This window comes from Salarias fasciatus, chromosome 6 (assembly GCF_902148845.1).
Source record: "Salarias fasciatus chromosome 6, fSalaFa1.1, whole genome shotgun sequence".
Taxonomy (NCBI): domain Eukaryota; kingdom Metazoa; phylum Chordata; class Actinopteri; order Blenniiformes; family Blenniidae; genus Salarias; species Salarias fasciatus.
Genome location: NC_043750.1, coordinates 39648575 through 39655668, shown reverse-complemented (window position 1 = coordinate 39655668; position 7094 = coordinate 39648575). Strand labels below are relative to the sequence as shown.

Here is a 7094-nt window from a genome sequence, read left to right as displayed (position 1 = left end):
CATTTATTCCAAGCGAAATAATTCAGGAGAAAATGGTACAAATATCCCAAATAACACCCCATTTCACCATCGCGTATATTTGTATTTTGCTTATTTAACTCTTGTTATTCTATATTAAAAGCATGAAACATTCAGTATCATTAGATCTAATATTTATTGAAATTCAGAATCACAATCAGCTTTATTGGCCATGTTTGTAAAAAAGCAAGCAAGAAATTTGACTTTGGTTAAAATTTCACTCTCTGGGCATTAGAAGGAAAAACAAGCAGCAACAGGAGAGAAGAAGACACTGAGTACTGAAATTAGGTTAAAAATAATAAGTATATAAACATTCCAAAATCACAATATTTCTAATAAAATGAATACAGGATTTATTACTGATATTTCAGTATTATTATTCTAACAGATGTACTGATATAATATAGCAAAATGCTTTGTTTTTATTCTGCTGGTGAGCAGGGTCGGAGACAAAAAATGAAAAGTTCTAAATGGGAAGTCGACAATACAAATCTTTTCAATGCATCTCTTAGTGCTTCTATTATTATTTTAATATGAGAAAAAGAAACCGGAGCAGAAAAGTTTGTGTTTGATGGAGCTTTCCATCCATTAACGTTACAGATAAGATTTTTAAATTAAAAAATAAATTCAACAAAAAAAATAATAATTTTTTTTTTGAGATTTTCAACCTTTTTTTCAACGTTTTAATTCAATTCAATTCAGTTCAGTTTCATACAGCAAATAAAGCACAGTCATTCCAAGTTTCTTTAACAGAGAGAAAAAAAATAACTTTCTGCAGAACCAGACTCAGAGGTAAATATCAATTTTAAAAAAATAGAAACGATATTTTTTCTTCAACATTCTCTGTGTAGTCTTTTTCTTGCACGGTGGTTTATTTCCATACATGAGATTATTATATTACTGCACATATGCCCCCCCCCCCCCCCCCACCTCCCCGCAACCCCCCCGCCCCCCCCCCGCAGAGGAAGCGCAGCGCCCGGTGAACAAGCCGCGGCAGGACCGGGAGCAGAGCAGAGGAGACGAGAGGAAATTGCATAGGTGGGTGTTTTCTCCTCCGTCTTCATTGTGAGAGCGCTTCTCGCCCTGCGGAGGACAGCGTCACCTGCCCGGGCCACACGCGGGGCTCCTGCCACCTCTCGCCGGTGTCTTTTACTGTTTTTTTTTTCCCGCGGCGTGGAGCTCGCTCGCCTCTCCCGGAGGAGCTGCGGTGGTCTGCGGGTTCAGGACACAGGAGCGGCGGCTGGAGCGGCTGGAGGCTAAGCTAGACTAAGCTAAGCTAAGCTAAGGCCCGAATCCCTCATCGCACACACTTATGGACTTTGAAAAACACGCCTAACAGTCTCCAGAATCGGTAAAGACCCGTCTCTCGGTGTTTTGTGCTCAGCGCGGCCGGTTCTGGGTTGTTGTAGAAGGGGAAAAGAGCAGTTCTTCTTTCGGGGAACTTGCTAGGTTGTAAACGCAGAGGCTAACTCGGCTAGCACTGCGGCGGTGAAGTCGGTCTCTTGTCGGATGCGGGGAAACTTTCCTCATGTTTGCTTCAGTGCTGCAAAGGTGTGTCACTGATCACACCCTAAAGCATGCTTTTCTTCTGGGAAAACGCAGTGAAATAGATATTTCAGTCAGTGTGCTGTCTCCTGTAGATCAGGGTTAAATTAACAAATGTTGTCTTATCCGCGCTAGAATATCCTCACTGGCTGAAATAATCCTTATTTCTGTTCCACAGAATCATGTTCTGATTGGAGATGTAGACACTTACTTTCAGATTGGACTGGATTACCTTTCAGGGGCTAAATAAGCATTTTGTAACAGTCTGCAGTTTTCAAAATCACAAAATAATGATCCCTCATATTGGTCAAACCTGTGAGTGAATTAAAACAGATCAGGAAAACTTTTTTCTATTAGTGAGAATGCAGAAAAACAGATATTCCATGTTGTTATACTCTGATCAACATCAGACCAGGTTTATATAATCAAGAGAAAAGAGCTAGATTAACTGCCAATGTCTCTAGAGTAGTAATACCATGTGTCTTCTAACAGTCTATTTTAATTGGAAACTCTGCAGAATGTTTCTTTGAAATGACAGCTAGAAATGCACAGAACTTTCTTTTTGTTTATCTCACTGTTGGTGTAACAGCATTTTGTTGCTTTTTGTACATTAGTCAATGTTTCAATTGGCCAAAAACTTGAATCCTATTATCAAGTGTGAACTTAGTCATTCCACAGTTTGATACAGCCTGTGGTTTATAAACAGTTTATGCAGATCATGAATGTTTCAGCACTTGTTGACCACATTGAGCCGGGATGGACTGTAGCTGAGTGGATTATCCCCAGAGGGATTTATTCTAATGTAAACACTATTAATGCTTCATGAAGTCTTGACTCTACCAGGCCCACATTATGACACTTCTTATCTGCTCTATAAGAAAGCACATATGTTGTTACGTTTGGACAAAAAACCTTTCATTCTTTCTTGTTCAGATACAAAATATTGACATTCTAGTGCATTTTGTCACTTCAAACCAGGAACTACTCTACATTTGTCTAAGACAATAGATCCCAGAAAAGAGAACTGTTCAGGATAATGTGTGTGATTTGTGAAACCAGTGTTTACGGGTGAAAATGATGGATGTGGATCACACTGAACCAGGTGAATCTGCTCTCTTTGAGGGCAGGTTTCATCCTGAAGAGATTAGTTTAGGATTTGTGAAACAGATGTGGGTGTACTGATGACAGCTCTGAACATGGCTTCATGTAATCTACATGCAAAATATTGAAAAGAGAAAAAATGTTGATAATATGCTCTTTTTTTCCTAAGACTTTTTTTTTTGGCCTTTCTTGGATATTGTAGTCTGTTTTAGAGGCTGCTGGTGTGAATACATAAACAAATTGCCAAATTTTATGCATTTTGCTCGATTTTCAAAGCGTTAAATGAGCTTCAGAGATAATCAGAGCTTTACCTAAAGGCCTTACACGATTTTAGCGCATTAAGAGGTGTAAAAAAAGCGGATTATTTGAGGGTTTTGAGTTCTAGTTTCTCTTTAAATGCCTGTCAGAAGCCGCCAATCACAGGCTAACTTCATCGCAATGCTAACGCTCGTTAGCTTGATGAATAACTTTATTTAGAGCCAGACCTCGGGGAAAGTTTAACAAAACTCACTACCAGGGTTAAAACTTATCGAGGCGGATTAAAGCTGAAGTGCGTGGTGAACCCGGCGGGCTGCTGTTCGGTGGATGGTTTCGGGGTGTGCTAGATTTCACCCTTTCCGTTTGGCTGCGGTAAACATGGGAGCTTTAAACGGGCTGTTCCGTCACTTTCCCCCCGGGTGGGGGTCTCCGGGGGGTGGTGGTGGGGCACGGAAGTGGCCGTCCGTGCCGCTCAGACGCCGCCAGACAGTAAACCAGGGGTCAAAGTCCAGTTCGTGCTTATCGGTTTCCGTCATGGAATACACCTGAATACGCCCACTCTGCGTGGTCCGTGAATGCCGCACGGTGCGTTCAGGTGACGGCGTGTGTTTCCTTCTCCTCAGTGTCCTGCCCTGTTTGGTTTCCAGCAGCTGGCTTTTGATGTGGTGGGCCTGAGGATCCGAGCTGCTGCTGCTGGTGCTGCTGGTGGAGGAGCAGCTCGGGATTACAGCCAGAACCTGTTGTGTGGGTCTGGATGCGCGGGGTGTGGTTGGGTGGCAGGCGTGTTTTTAGTTGCTTCATTTTTCAGCCCCTTTTGAGGAGGCTCGCAGCCCTGACGCCTTCTCCGTTTACACTCTTCCTTTGTGGTTGGACCAGGGCCGGATTACCTGAAGTTACCTGGCGGATCGCACACAGTAAGCTTCCTCCTCAGAGCTTCATGTGCTTCACGCATTCTCTCAGAGCGAGTGGAAAGTGGAGGGTACAGTCAGCTGATCGGTGCATGGACATGCCTGACATGCTCCTGTGAACGCCCCTGGGGTATGTCTGCTTTGACCTGCTGGGACAGAGCTTGTGAGCGAGTTGGTACACGCCATCCGCTCTGAAATGCGGCGTTTCTTTGGGACGTGGAGGAGAATCAGGTCTCCTGTGGAGCCTGGAGTTTGTCCGTGGAGGCTGAAGCCTCGCGGCTCAGCCAGTTGTTTTAAGCAGGGCTATCATTTGCGAGCGGCTGTAATGACGGGCTTTCGGCGCGCTGCTCGGGTGTGTCCCTCTGACACACAGGAGCTGGGGTTTTGTTATATTTGCTCCTCCTCTCTCCCTCCCTCTCTCCATTCATCACACTTCCTCCCTCCTGTTCCCAGCAGTCACACCTGCACTCTGTTTTTATTTGAACGTCAGAGATGTGCGATAACGCGCGCAGCGTGAAATCAAAGTGCACTGATTTTCAAACCTGCTCCTCGACCCCTCCTTCCTCTGCTCCCCCTGCTGCTGCTGCTGCTTGGTTTCTTGGAAAGGTTGAGTGTCGGTTTGCAGTTTTATGAACCTCACTGCAGCGCTGTAACCCGCTTCCTTGTTAAGAAGTGGTCTCGCTCTAGTTGCAGTTCAGTGCTGGTAAATCTTTATCGCAGGCGTGTGTTTTCTCATTTTTTTTGTGGTTGAGATCCTTCATGATTTCAGTGGGTATCTGCTGAAGAACACCAGAGAAGCTCTGTATGAGGCCACTCCTGATGAAGAAAATGTAATTATGTGCCTCTGCAACATTTTCCAGAATTATTGGGTTCACTGGAAGAGTGATTGACATTTGCAACAGCTACCACTTGAAATTTACATGCAAAATACTATTTTACTGACTTTATTCAGGGTAAGAAATGTGTGCCTGCTGCTTGCTGGAGACATGCAGTTAGTCCTCTTCAATGAAAAGGATATATGTAGGACGCTGCTGATATTCAGGACCTGTTTATACGACAACGGTGCTCGAAGCCACTGAACGTTTTGAAATCGGCTGGGCAGAGATGCTGCTCCTGGTCCTGCTGCTGCGCTCCTCGACTGCAGTCAACAGTCCTTCTGCACGTGCTCAGTAGATGGTCAGTAAGAGCATTGCTGGTCTCCACAGTGTCACGACTCCATATTCTCCTAAATCCTGTTTTGAAATGTTAGAAAGTCGAGTGGAATGTCACTGGAGCCCTGCTCCACCGGGGGGAAAAACATTGTTCTTATTGTCCGTCTACTGAGCATGTGCAGTTTGCAAGACTAGTAACAGTTTCCACCGTCAGCACAGAAATAGTCTGAACTTTTGCAAAAACTTATGAACACTTCTCAAGAAGTTGTGTTTTCAGTGGCATCATGCAGCACTGTCGTCTAAACAGACCCCCAAAACGCTTTTTCACTTGAAGTCGTCTTTAGCATTTTCATCGTACCACTAAATATAATCTACAGTCGATTATTTCTGTTCATGCATGAGGAAATCCATCTGAAGTGAAGAAGAATGGCTTCATTGTTTGTTTTCCAGATCATGTGCATTTGCTGTCAGTACCGGTAGATTAACGGAACCGTCCATTGACCTCTGTTGACCTCTGTCGCCACGGCGATCCCATCGCTGCCCGTGACAGGTTAATTTGTACACAGCTTGATCTAATCTAGAGGTTCACCATGCTGTTTTGGGAGGAGAATAATGCAATAATATAATAAACAGTAAGATTTCTGCTTATTTCGTTAAAGTCGAATGTAAAATTGATCTCTTTACAGATCCACAGCATTCAAACGCCCTCATACCTGGACATAATAAGATCATTTAAACCAATTCTCTCTGTGAAAAACACTTGGAAGGAGCTCGATGATGGTCAGCACAACATTTAATGAGAGAATGGTTTATATTTTCCAGCATTTTCAGATTGCAAAAATGAAAACGTGCTGCAAACACATCTGAAATGAGTACTGCATCCTCTGATCTCCTCCGATCTCCCCGCTCCAGCCAGATCACACTTGTTGCTTCTGTATTCAGCTCTTCTCTTTGTCCTGAGATGAAATTCATCCGCCAGCCTTTGGAAGCGCGCTGCACGTTTCCTTCCTCGCCGTGAATAGAAAGCTCGCTGTGACCACAGCGTCCCCCGCATGGAGGGCTGCGTGAGCGTGCACGTGTATTCATGGCTTCAAGTCAGGATGGTAAAGGCGGCACTAGTTGGACATTGGCCAAAGCTAACACACAAAATGCACTGCGCACACACACACACACACACACACACACACACACACACACACACACACACACACACACACACAGTCACACACACACACACAGTCACACACAGTCAGTCCAAATCTCTGTCTGACCATTGAAATGAGGCTGAGTCAGCGAAGCGCTTCGCCAAGCCACAACAGCATTTTACCATAGCTTCACTTCTGTGTGCGTGCGTGCGTGTGCGCGCGTTTTCGTGTGTGTGTGTTTGTGTCAGCCTGCCACAGCCACCACTGACTGCGTCCCTGAAACGGCCGTGATGGCACTGGAATGAGGGAGTGCAGAAACAGTCCTGGGTGAAATGCAAACAAACACACTGCGATTGACTCCTCACTGAGCAGTCGGTTGATGTTGCGCGGCAGTAAGTGGCTTAGCGGTGTAATTCCCGGCCCGTTCCATCAGCAGATACGATTTAGCGTCGCAGCTAATGGCCTTACGATGGATTTACGACTAATGCCCGAGCTGCAAGTGGCAAAAGCCATTTAAAACTTTCCCGAGAAGCTGCGCCCTGCCACAAGAATGTCCGTGGTCGGACTCGCATAGCAGTAGTGGTTGTGTGGAAGCGCTCTTCCTCCACTCAGAGACACACACAGAAAGGAAAAGTGTTGATGTTCCTGTGGTGTGTGGACGTATCTGATGTTCACTGTCAGGTCGGTTGTTTTCCGTCTCTAATGGAAATTCCTGACAGCTGCTGCAGGCTCCGTCAAAACACTGCAAACATTTGTTTGTCACATGCTGACACAGCCACTTAGTTTTGGCAAAGAGATTTTTACGTCAACATTTTACAGCGGCGGTGTCAAACATCAGACACTACAGCCTCCAGACGTCCATTTCAGTCTGTAGGATGAGGTTAAATTGGGTTTTTCAGTCAGAGGAGCTGTTGTTTCAGTAAAGGTAGACGCCGTAACGCCACACTAATGCTGTTTATTCAGCTTCC

The 7094-nt window shown here is 44.9% G+C and overlaps 1 protein-coding gene across 7 annotated transcripts in view; it reads left to right on the top strand.

Annotated features, from left to right (window-relative positions):
• Positions 1 to 974: 974 nt before the first annotated feature.
• The window catches only part of ctnnd1 (catenin (cadherin-associated protein), delta 1), a 29506-nt gene continuing 23386 nt past the window's right edge, over positions 975 to 7094 (top strand). For 2 of the 7 annotated variants that reach the window (XM_030093624.1, XM_030093623.1), the window contains exon 1: positions 1169 to 1369. The gene's annotated coding sequence lies outside the window, so the exon portion shown is untranslated. Of the gene's footprint in view, positions 1057 to 1166; positions 1370 to 3607; positions 3837 to 7094 lie in introns of those variants that run through there. The other 5 variants (XM_030093620.1, XM_030093625.1, XM_030093619.1 and 2 more) reach the window with 5 other exon arrangements.